The sequence below is a fragment of the Nomascus leucogenys genome, chromosome 22a (assembly GCF_006542625.1).
Source record: "Nomascus leucogenys isolate Asia chromosome 22a, Asia_NLE_v1, whole genome shotgun sequence".
NCBI classification, from domain to species: domain Eukaryota; kingdom Metazoa; phylum Chordata; class Mammalia; order Primates; family Hylobatidae; genus Nomascus; species Nomascus leucogenys.
This window is the reverse complement of record NC_044402.1, coordinates 60,854,637-60,867,757: the sequence shown is the minus strand read 5'-3', so window position 1 is coordinate 60,867,757 and position 13,121 is coordinate 60,854,637. Positions and strand designations below refer to the sequence as shown.

At 37.9% G+C, this 13,121-nt stretch overlaps 1 pseudogene; it reads right to left on the bottom strand.

Moving 5' to 3' along the window:
* Positions 1 to 1,801: 1,801 nt before the first annotated feature.
* Positions 1,802 to 13,121, bottom strand: part of LOC100583863 — an 89,509-nt pseudogene continuing 78,189 nt past the window's right edge.

The following is a 13,121-nucleotide window of genomic DNA, read 5'->3' as shown; positions in this document are numbered from 1 at the left end:
CTCCCCACTTCCCTTTAACCAAAGTCAAATGGGCTGCTGGGTAAAACTCTAGTTATAGTACATTATGTCCAGCTAAGTCATCAAAAACAGGGCCATTCAGCCATCTCTTGAAGATACTCCTCTAAAATGGCAGAGATCATTTCCCCACCTCCAATGAAAACATCTGTTCCCTTTTCCCAATGCTGAGACCTTTGATTCCTTCCATTTTTTTCCTTGCTTCCTCCACAAATATCCCCCTGACCTATGTCCCAATTCCCTGACTGTCAACGTTCCCCTATTCTCTTTAGAAATAAAAACCTTGAGGCCTCTGGCACAGCCATGATTTTTTTGACCCTTGTGTAGGATGCAGGTAGGAGTGAGGGTGGTAACAGTCTGGAGAGCAGGAAAAATGAAGGTCAACAATGTCAGCTTGACCCTGGATAGCAGCTTGCCTTTCTTTCATGAGGAATCTAAATATTTTACTTAAAAAATTCAAGCATCTTATACCCTAGAGTTAACCTCTGTCAATATTTCCATAGCTTCTTGAAATTATGGTAAAGAGTTATCTGTTCCTCTTCCCAACTTTATATTACATTAAAAACACTCATTCTTTTGTCTTTTTCTTGTCTATAAATGCGATGAAGATAGCTTATCCTGCAATAATATTATTCATTTATGATGATAAAAACATATAGATTCAATGAAGAACATTTTGAAGTATATAAAAGTGAAAAGCAGAAAATGATTTATTCAATCTCATTTACCTTGAAGTAAACAGTGTTGTACCCAGGGTATACATTATTTAGACCATTCAGAAACATTATTTTAATGGCTGTATAATATTTTCTTACCTAGATGGCTATATCATAATTTATATCACTGAGAAAACAAAAGCTATCATATAGGAGTAAAACTCTAAACTTCTTGTTTCCTGCTTGCAACTTATGCATTGGCCCTTACCCTGTTCCTTTTTTGTATTAGAGGGGATGTAGAAGAGTTATAAACTTATTCCAAGTTCTATCTAAATTGATATCCCAAACATCTTATATTTTTCCCATAAACTCAGGGTACTTCTTGATCACTTGTAGCCTTTCAAGTTTCCCATAATTTCCCCATCTGTCAAGGTTCTCAAAAGAGCTTTGTTATTATCTTGTATATGAGTTTGGCATTTATTTCTTTTTTTAAATATAGAAAACTTAGGCTTATTAAGCTATTACAAAAACAAAACAATTACCATTTGAAGTACTTTGAGGACTTCATCCCAGACTCACTTGTTCTGTTACAGAAACTAATCTAGAAGGTGGAAATTAAAAGATATAACCTTTTAGAGGTTATAACAGAGCAGGCTGGTAAAACATGATGAAAAAGCCCTCTCTTTCCCACCCAGTCTACCGACATCTCCAAGCTCCTGTGCATTTTTACCACATAGGTCTGCTAGCCTACAGAAGATGCATACAATGAAGGCAGGAATTATAGGCCTACTCAGAGGGTACTCAGACACATACAGTTTTGGGGTAAATAATAAACTACAAATCCCTCTTGTTTAAGTTAATTCATCAAGTTAATAAAGGTCATAGTATCTATCTTCTGCTGGTGACAACTTATCTCAGTATAGTCTGTCTCAAGAAAGAACTGGTTCGGGTTGGGTTTTGGAAAAGGAAAAAGACTTTCATCAACTTTGCTCCAGAGTGGAAAAGGCACCAAGTTCTCTCCTATAGTTAGGAGCAGAATTTTTTTTTTTTTTTTTGAGATGGAATTTCATTCTTGTTGCCCAGGCTGGAGTGCAATGGCATGATCTCTGCTCACTGCAATAGGAGCAGAATCTTAAACCTGCATAAATCATTTTCAGTGATCAACATCTGCATCCTCAAACTGTCCAGCAACTATTGGTGTGGTACCCACCTCCATCCCATCTTCATAATCATATTGAATCTTCTGTCCTGACCCCAGCCATATTATACTGGCTGCTCACAGACTGAGAAAGCATTTCTTCTAATCTCTCCAATGTAGCTTGGCCTTCTGCTGTTAATGGGGTAATCCTACTTCATAGGTGTAAAATTTAGGGATGTCCCCTTGTCCTCATTCATGTGCTTCCACATCATATTCTTCTCCATTGTAGTCATCTGAATCTTCATCCTCAGGATCTGGATGCAAGGCCTGGCATTCACACATTGCAGTGAACATTGCCTCCAATGCTGATTTATCACTAGGTACAAATATAAATTCAGTAAGAAGTTCAACATCATCACTGTCTTCCTCTTCTTCATCAGCGACAGATTCTTTGGATTCTTCAAATATGTCATTCACCATAACATACAAATGTTCTCCCAGACACTCACTTTGGTCCCTGGATAATGTAAGTAAACTAACGGTGGGGTATTCCAGTGAGAATCCTAATCCAGAGCTATCTAGCCAAGACAGGTGGCTCTCAGCGATGTAAAGGGTACCAGTGCAGAGGCCCTTCCTGTTCAGCACAGCCTTGGTGTCTGACTGCTGCCGCAGGTGCCCCTCTGCCGGCTCAGGTAGCAGGAAACTATTTTGGCATTTATTTTTCAATGTACCACAATGTTAACATTGAGATAGCTTCTATGGACAGCTATCTCAAAGTATTCCTATGACCTTTGTGTTGTCCTCCCCACACTAGACCCTCCATTTTCTTTGCTGACTATGTAACGGTATTTGTAGGGCTTCAGTTGTACATTTGTTTAGTTTCACTTGACATTAATTTCTATGAAATGTATTAATATTTCATCTCACCAACTTCAGCCTTTTTCATTTGTGATATGGATTATTGAAACAATTCTCAGTGGTATTCCTTCTCCCAGTCTTCCTCAAATTAATCATCTATATTGCCATAAGAGTAATACTTCTATGTTAATTAGACCACTAAATTACTCCCATGCTTAAAAAATGTTAATGGGCTCAAACCCTCTCTAGGATAAAAGCCAAATGCCCTCATGGATCTCTCATGCTAGCCTTTACCCTTCATCTTCATCTGGCCCCCAATTTGAACTCATTAACCATGCATCAGAATGCCTAGCATCCTTTTAACAACTTCTTTTTCCTCAAAAGTTCCCTATAATCTGTCAGAGCTCTGATGAAATTTTATGTAACCCTATTTCTACATCCAAAGTATAGGTTAACTATTTCTTCAGTGAGTTCATATGGCTACCCATTCATAATCATCATAACATTTTGTATACCACATTGCAGTTGACAATTTACAATTTATTGCCCACCTGACTGTAAATTTTTTGAGGACAAGGACTTTGTCTTATCTTCATAAGACAAATTTGTACCATGGTACCTGGTACAAATTAAAATTTCTGATAATTTTTAAAAATTTTAAATTGTTGTGGGCACATAGTAGGTATGGGGTATATTTTGATAGTATATGTATCATATACATACATATATTGATATGTATAATAATCACATCAGGGTAAATTAGATATCCATCACCCCAAGCACTTATACTTCATGTTACGAATGAGCCAGTTACACTCTTTTGGTTATTTTTACAATGTATGATTAAATGATTATAGTTACCATGTTGTGCTATCAAATACTGGATCTTATTCATTCTTTCTAACTATTTTTTGGTACCTATTGGCTATCCCTACTTCCCTTGCCCCACTATACTTCCCAGCCTCTGGTAACCATCATTCTACCCACTATCTCCATGAGTTCCATGGTTCTAATTTTTACCTCTCACAAATAAGCGAGAACATACAAAGTTTGTCTTTTTGTGTCAGGCTTTTATCACTTAACATAATTACCTCTAGTTGGATTTTTGTATATGGCAAGAGATAGGTAACTAGTTTTATTCTTCTGCATATGGATATCCAGTTTTCCCAGCACCATTTATTGAAGAAACTATCCTTCTCCAACTGCATGTTCCTGGCAGCTTTGTCAAAAATAAGTTCACGGTGTATGTATAGATTTGTTTCTGATCTTTCTATTCTTTTCCATTGGTCTATGTGTCTCTTTTTATGCCAGTGCCATGCTCTTTTGGTTACTATAGCTGTGTAGTATTATTTGAAGTCAGATAATGTGATTCCTCCAGTTTTGCTCTTTTTGCTCAAGATAGCTGTGACTGTTCTGGGTCTTTTGTAATTCCATATAAGTTTTAGGATTTTTTTTTCTATTTCTGGGAAGAATGTCATTGGTATTTTGACAGGGATTGAATTGAATCAGTAGACTGCTTTGGGTAGTGTGGAAATTTTGACAATATTGATTATTCCAATCCCTGAACATGAAATACCTTCCCATTTTACTGTGTCCTCTTCAGTTTCTTGCATCAATATTTTATAGTTATCATTGGATCTTTCATGTCTTTGGTTAATTTCCAGGTATTCAACTTGCTTTGTACCTATTGTAAATGGGATTACTTTTTAAATTTCTTTTTCAGATTATTTGCTTCCGGCATATAAAAATGCTCCTGATTTTTCCGTGTTGATTTTTGAATACTGCAACTGTACTGAATTTATCAGTTCTAATAATTTTTTGTGAAATCCTTAGTTTTTTTCCAAATATGAGATCATATCATTTGCAAACAAGGATAATTTGACTTCTTCCTTTCCAATTTGGATGTCTTTTTATTTCTCTTGTCTGTTTGATCTAGCTAGAATTTTCAGTGCTATGTTGGATAACAGTAGTCATAGTGGGCATCCTTGTCATGTTCCAGATATTCAAGGAAAGGCTTTCAGTGTTTCTTTTTCTATTCATTATTATACTAGCTGTGGATCTGTCATACATGGCTTTTATTATGTTGAAGTATGTTTCTTGTATAACCATTTCTTAGGGTATTTATCAAGAGGGGATGTTAAAATTCATTATTTTTCAGCATCAATTGAAATGATTCTATCGCTTTTGTCCTTCATTCTGTTGATATGATGTATCACATTGATTTGTATACATTGACCATCCTTGTATCCTTGTGATAAATCCCAAAGATGATGAAGAATGATCTTTTTAATGTGTTGTTGAATTTGGTTTGCTAGTATTTTGTAAGATTTTTACATTAATATTCATCAGGGATATTGGCCTGTAGTTTTTTTTTTTTTTCCTTTGATTTATCTTTGGTTTTGGTACCAGGGTAATAATAATGATTATGGAAGTACTTCCTCCTCCCCTTCTCCTCTATATTTTGGGATAGTTTGGGTGGGATTGTATTAGTTTTTTGTTTGTTTTTTACATTTGGCAAAATTCAGTAGTGAAGCCATTGGGTCCCAGGCTTTTCTTTGGAGACTATTTCTTACAGCTTTGATCTCATTACTTGTTATTCATCTGTTTAGGTTTTTGATTTCTTCATGATTCAATGTTGGTAGATACTATGTGTCTAAAAATTTATCCATTTCTTCTAAGCTTTCCAACTTATTGGCATAGAGTTGCTCATAGCAGCCTCAAATTTTTGAGTTATTTGTTGTAATGTCTCCTTTTTCATTTTTGATGTTATGAGTCTGTCTAAACATTTGTCAAGTTTATTTTATTCTTTGTCTAAAGGTTTGTCAAGTTTCTTTTCAAAAGCATCTTTTCTTTTCATTAATCTTTTGTGTTGTTTTGTTCATTCAAATTTATTAATGCTCTAATCTTTACTGTGTCTATTCTTCTCTTCTAAATTTGGATTTAGTTTGCTCTTGCTTTCCTAGTTCTTTAAGATGCCTCATTCGGTTCTTTATGTGAAGTGTATCTTCTTTTCTGATGTAGGCACTTTTAGCTATAAACTTCCCTCTCGGTACTGCTTTTGCTGTACCCCATAGGTTTTGGCATGTTGCGTTTCCATAATCATTTGTTTCAAAATATTTTTCAATTTCTTTATTTTATTTTATTTTATTTTTTTATTATTATACTTTAGGTTTTAGGGTACATGTGCACAATTTTTTCATTGACCCACTGGTCATTCAGGAGTATAATGTTTAATTTTCATGTGTTTGTATAGTTTCCAGAAATTTCTATTGTTATTGATTTATTGTTTTCTTCCCTTGTCATCAGATAAGGTTTGATATAATTTTAACATTTTGAATGTTTAAGTCTTGTTTGGTGGCTTAACATGTAGTCTATCCTTGAGAATGATTCATGTGCTGAGGAGACAAATGTTTATTCTGCAGGTGTTGGATAAAATGTCCTGTAAATATTTATTAGGTGTATTTGTTCCACGGTGCAGATTAAGTCTAATGTTTCCTTGTTAATTTTCTGTCTTAAATAACCTGTCCACTGCTGATAGTGGGGTGTTGAAGTCTCCAGCAATTATTGTATTAGTCTGTCTCTCTAGCTCTAATAATATTTACTTTATATATCTTGGTGCTTCATGTTGGGTGCATATATTTTAAATCATTATGTCCTCTTGCTAAATTGACTCCTTTATCATTATGTAATAATGTTCTTTGTCTATTCTTCATGTTTTAAGTGTATTGTCGCTGGATATACTGTTCTCAGGTAGAAGTTTTTTCGTTTGTTTTTTCTGTCAGCAATTTAAATATGTCATGCTACTCTCTCCTGGTCTATAAGGTTTCCACTGAAAAGTCTGCTGCCAGGCATATTGGAGCTTCATTGTTTGTAATTTGTTCCTTTCCTTTGCTACTTTTAGAATCCTTTATCCTTGACTTTTGGGGGTTTGATTATTGAATGGCTTGAGGTAGTGGTCTTTGGGATAACTCTGCTTGGTACTCTATAACCTTCTTGTATTTGAGTATTGATATCTTTCTCTAGGTTTGAGAAGTTCTCTATTATCCCTTTGAATAAACTTTCTACCCCTAGTGCACTCTCTCTCTGTCTCTTCAAGGCCAATAACTCTTAGATTTGCCTTTTGGGGGCTATTTTCTAGATCTTAATTGTGCCACATTCTTTTTTCTTTTTTCTTTTGTCTCCTCTGACTGTGTATTTTCAAGTAGCTTATCTTCAGGCTCACTAATTCTTCTGCTTGATCAGTTCTGCTACTAAGAGACTCTAGTGCATTTTTAGTATGTCAGTTATATTTTCAGCTCCAAAATTTCTACTGGATTCTGCTTATTTCAATTTCTTTGCTAAATTTACCTGATGATATCCTGAATTTCTTCTGTGTGTTATCTTGAATTTCTTTGTTTCCTCAAAACAACTATTTTGAATTCTCTGTTTGAAAGGTCACACATCTGTCTCTCTATTGGTCCCTGGCGCCTTAGGTGAGGTCATGTTTTCCTGGATACTCTTGATGCTTGTGGATATTCATTGGTGTCTGGGCATTGAAGAGTGAGGTATTTATTATAGTCTTCATAGTCTAGGTTTGTTTGTACTTGTACTTCTTGGGAAGCCTTTCCAGGTATTTGAAGAGACTTAAGTGTTTTCATCTATGCTTTTGGTTACTGTAGCTGTATCTGAATTAGAGGGTACCCCAAGCCCAATAATGCTATGGTTCTTGCAGACTCACAGAGGTACTGCCTTGCTGGTCTTAGATAAGATCTGGAAGAATTCTCTGGATTACCAGGCAGAGAATCTTGTTTTCTTCCCTTATTTTCACGCAAACAAATGGAGTCTCTCTCTCCATGCTGAGCTGCCTGGAGCTAGGGGAAGGGTGACACAAGCAGCCTTGTGGCCACCAATACTGGAACTGTACTGGGTCAGACCTGAAGCTAGCACAGCACTGGGTTTTGCCCAAGGCCCACTGTAACTACTACCTGGCTAGCACTTATGTTTACTCAAGGCCCTAGGGCTCTATAATCAGCAGGTAGTGAAGCCAGCTAGGCTTCTGTTTTTCTCTTGAGGGTGGCAAGTTCCCCTGGTGCCAGGTGAGTCCAGTAATGCTGTCCAGGAAACAGGACAAGGAGTCAGAAACCATATAAATCTACCTGGTGATCTATTTTGCTGTGGCTGAGATGGCACCCAAGCCATGAGACAAAGTCCTTCCCACTCTTCCTTTCCCTTTCCCCAGGCAGAGGAGTCTCTCCCCATGTCTGCCACCACTACAGGCCCATGGGGAGTACTGCCAGGGTACCACTGATGTTCACTTAGGGCCCAAGATATCTTCAGTCAACTTGTAGTAAACGCTGCCACGCCTGGGACTCACTTTTCAGGATAGTGGGCTTCTCTCTGGCCCAAGGTAGGCCCAGAAACACTGTAAGAGCCAAGGGAAGAATCAGGGACCTCAGGGGCCTGCTTGGTGCCCTTCCCCACTGTGACAGAGCTGGTACCTCTGCTGCAGAACAGTCCCCTTTATTCTTCTCTCGCTTTTCTCAAGCAGAAGGGGCCTTTCTCTGTAGGCATCATTGCTGGGACTGTGCTGGGTCATACCTGAAGCCAGCATGACTCAAGAGTTTCATCCAAGACCCACAGTATGTACTACCTGCTTACTGCGCAGATTTAGAGCCTAAGGGCTCTTTAGTGAGCAGGTGATAAATTCTGCTAGGACTGGGTCCTTCCTTTTAAGGAACCAGGTTCTCTGCTGCCCCAGGGTCTGTCTAGAAATGTCATCCAGGAGCTAGGGCCTGAAATAGGGGCCTCATGACTCTCCCTGGTTCCTTACCCTACTGTGGTTGAGCTAGTATCCAATTTTCAAGAAAAAGTCCTATTTACTCTTCCTTCTCTTCTCAAGCAGAAGGAAGAAGTCTCTTTTAGAGCTGCAGGCTGCAATGCCTGGGGTTGGGAGCAAGTCATGCAAGCAGTCCCTTAGCTGCCTTGGCTCATGTCTCACTAGGCATGTGTGCCCTCCCCAAGTCCAGTGGCCCCAAGCCCAGCACAACACTTGATCTTGCCTAGAATTTGCAATCCTTACGGCCTTGATTGTCTTTCAGATTTATTTAAGACCCCAGAGCACTTTTGCCCATTGTGGTGAGCCTTGCCCAAATTCAAGTTCTGACTGCTAGGATGGGTGATTCCCTTCTGGCTAGAGCAGGTCGGAATACTCCTTCCCTAGGTTCCACCTGAGTTCTGTCCAGTGTTGCTTTCTGCTGTGCCACAGCAGCATTGTACTCCAATGCAAAGTCCCACAATTGCTATCTCTACCTCCCCCAAGTTCACAGACTGTTCAGGGCATACATACCCCTATGACTATAGTCAGTCCAAGCTAAAATGCTTTCTCCGTAGACTGAGTCCTAATTTAGCCTCACGTCTAGCCATTTTACCCAGCCTTCTTGTTAATGCTTAAATGTCCTCTGTAATAACACTTTGGAATTCTTTATCCCTATTTTTTCATAATATACTTCTAATATTAACATTTAGATTTTTAGACTTTCACTTTTTCTTTTTCTTCAAATTTATTTTTATACCTTATATCTGTATTTTCTGTCCATTCCTAATCTTGGCATGTGAACTTCTGACTCAAGGTATGTTTTTAGTAAAAATTCTTTAATGACATTTCATCATGTCAATATCTTGTTTTATAGTCTACCTTTGCCTTAATGGCTGCTTTTGCAGAGATTATTTTAATCAGCTGAAAAGTTTTCTCAATACTTCAGTAGTTTTAATAGGAGCATTTTATAGATTTTCCTGTGGTTTTATGCTTATTTTTAAATGGTTTTTTTTATGGACCAGAAATAACTGGCATTTCTGCATGGGGTGGAAAAGGTGTGAGCTATTTGTGTGGCTTACTACATTTTCTTTTTCTAGAAAATGATGTTTCTATAGGTACAGTAAAATATAGCACCTTTGATTTGAGGGACAGTGTTTTAATACCATGATATTCTTTTGTTTCATTAGGATCCTTAATTTCTGCCATTTGATTTTTTTTCTTTCTCGTTTCCATGATGCATCCACTTTATAACTTCCCTCTCTCCTCGGAGGTGATGCCTTTCCAAGACTGTTTCTCTACTCTTGCATATGCAAGCTCCTATCCTTTGATTTCCTAGCAGACAATTCTGATTCACAATGACTCAGTGTTTTCCCCAATCACTGTGGAACTCTGCGTGTGACTTTGTCTTTAGCTCACCACTGCTAGACCTTTGCTGCATTCTCATCTTTACTGTTTCCTTCTAAATTTTTGCTTTGGAATGGGCTCCTGAGCTGGCTCTGCTGCTTTTGAGTTTCCAATATAACAAATTTCAATGGAAATGGAAATTTGTAATATTATATTTTCTCCTAATGGAATTAGAAATGTAAATGACTATTAATACTCCTTGTTGATTTTGTAAGACATGTGGGGAGATTTATAATTCAGTAACTTTTTTTTTTTTTTTTTGAGACAGTCTTGCTCTGTCACCAGGCTGGAGTGCAGTGCCAAGATCTTGGCTTACTGCAATCTCCACCTCTCGGGTTCAAGCGATTCTTCTGCCTCAGCCTCCCAAGTAGCTGAGATTATAGGTGCCACCACACCCAGCTGAATTTACAGGCGCCATCCAGATAGTTTTTGTATTTTTAGTACAGACGGAATTTCACCATGTTGGCCAGGATGGTCTCGATCTCCTGACCTCGTGATCCGCCCTCCTCAGCCTCCCAAAGTGCTGGGAAAACAGGTGTGAGCCACCGTGCCCAGCCTACTTATTTCTTAAACATCTTATTTTGAAATAATTACACAGATGTTCACAAAGGTATAAAGAAACACATACAAGGGGATCCCAACACCCTTCACCAGACTCCAGTAGTGTTAACATTTTGTACAATTATAGCACGCCATCAAAATCAGAAAAATGAATTTGCTACACCACAGAATTTATTCAGATTTTACTAGTTATACATGTGCTTGCTTATGTGCATGTGTGGAGGGGTGTAGCTCAGTGTAATTTCATTATATAACAACCACTACAATCAAGACTATTAATTGTACTTCATAAAATTTCTCCCTCATACTATCACTTTATTACCACACATTCCCCCCCTCCGCCCCAAATTCATAATCTCTGGAAACCATTAATCTGTTCTCCATCTCTATAATTCTGATGTTTAATGAATGTTGAACGAATGGCATCATGTGGTGTCTCCATTTTGTTCCACTGAAATGCAGCTGAAATCACTCCAAAAGTGGTGGGAGAAATGTTCGCACAAGAGTGCTTTGAACTGTCCTGTTATGTGGCTGTTTGAGACTCCAAAGAAAGAAGCTAACTAAACACCAGAGTAGTCAGTCCAAAGCATTTATTAGGAGAACTTAGAGTGCTACAGCAATCCACATGATAGAGAGCAAAAGAAAAGTGATCTACCTAGATACCATTCAATGGGTAAATGGCTACATACCTAGATACGTTTGCATCAAGAAGGCCGGGTATGGAATTTTTATGAGAGTTTAAGGAATTTGGCTCAGGGACAAAGCCAAAATCTTTCAGTGTTTGGGGCAACAACCTAGATACCTTTATCAGTGTTTGAGAATGTTCAAGGCCTTGGTTTGGGGTCAAGCTTGCTGGGAAATACCTGCCACTGTCTAGGGCACAAAGCAGTCAAGGTACTCTGGGAATTTTTAGTCAGGACACAGAAAGTAGGAAGAATTAGGGAACCCTACAAGTATCCTTTTATGATTGACTTTTTTCACTCAGCATAATTTCATTGAAGTTTATCTAAGATGTTGCATGTATCAATAGTTTGTGTTTTTTTTATTGCTGAGCAGTAGTGCATGGTATGAATTTACTTTCCTTTGTTTAGCCATTTACCCATTGCATGGTAGTATCTAGTACCTAGTTTTTGGCTATTAAGAATAAAGTTTCTATTAACTTATGTGTATAAAGTTTTACATGAAAATGTTTTCATTTATTTGGGATATTCTCCAGCCAACCTAAAAAGTTATACCCACACTAAAACCTACACATGAAATTTTATGTCAACTTTATAATTGCAAAAAATTGTAGTGAACTCAGGTATCCTTCAATAGGTGAATTGATAAAATTTGTGGTATGCCTATCTGGTTTTTCCAGAGTAGGCCTTAGAGCCTTAGTCTCACAAATGATCCTAAAAAGATCCTGTAGCCCAACTCTACCATTCAGCTATTGTCTGAGAGCATTCCTGCTGCCCAGGGACCTGCAAAAGACACAACCATCCATGCCCCTAAAGGCAGGACTCTTGACCTCAGACTGACTGCAAATCTTTAAGCAGTCCTATGACCCCACAAAAGCCTTGCTCAGACATTGTCCAAATAGTCCTACCCACCCAGGTATGGGATAGGATAAACACCCATTTATGCCCACAGAGGCAGACCTACAGATCTTGGATTCAGCTTTGTAACTGAAACAGCCCTGTGATTCAGATCCTGTCCTCTTCAACCATACTCCCGAGCCAATCTTGCCTGGCCAGAGTTCCAAACAGTGAATGAGCAGGAGCTTTCCAAGGGACCCAGATGGCATAACATTTATCCACAGGAAACAGGCCCATCATCTGTTGACCCAACTGCAATATCCTGAAGTGGACCTTTATCCCAGAATCACCCCTACTAACCAAAGTCCTGGAGGCAGTTTCATCTGACCAGGAGTCAATCAGGATCCATGCCTGCCTCTGTAATGGTCCTGCCAAACACTGACCCCATAATGAACCACACTGCGGATCCACATGTAAAGATGTCATGTGACCTGGTTGTGACCCTGCTTGGCTATAAGCCTAGAGGCAATCCCACCATTCTAGAAACCAGACAGGAGAAAGCTTTTATCTCTCAATCTGTCAATCAAGTCATAAATACAGGAAGAGGTGTTTGTGCTTCAAATACATCAACACAAATATAAGGCTACAGAGTACAACCAGGCAAACATGATACCACCAAAGGAAACAAAAACCTCCAATAACAAACCCAAAAGAAATGGAGATCTATAAATTGCCTGAGAAAAATGTCAAAATAATCATCTAAAAATTCAATGAGATGCAAAAAAAAAACACTTAAAAAACTAAAATCAAGAAACAATAAATGAACATAGTGAGGAGTTTAATAAAGAAATAGAAACCATAGGAAGGAACCAAATAGAAACCTTGGAGCTGAAGAATACAAATATAGAACTGAAAATTTTAATAGAGATCTTCAAGAGTAAACTTGATCATGCAGAATAAGAGGACAGTGCATGTGAAGACTGGTCATTTGAAATTAGCCAGCTAGAAAAATAGAAAAAAAAAAAGAATTTTAAAAAGTATATAGAGACCTATGAAACATCATCAAACAAATTTATACATCATACAAGTGACAGAAGGAGAACATATAAAGAAAGGAGTTGAAAGCTTATTTAAAGAAGTAATGGTTGGAAACTCCTCAAATTTTGGGAAGAATATGG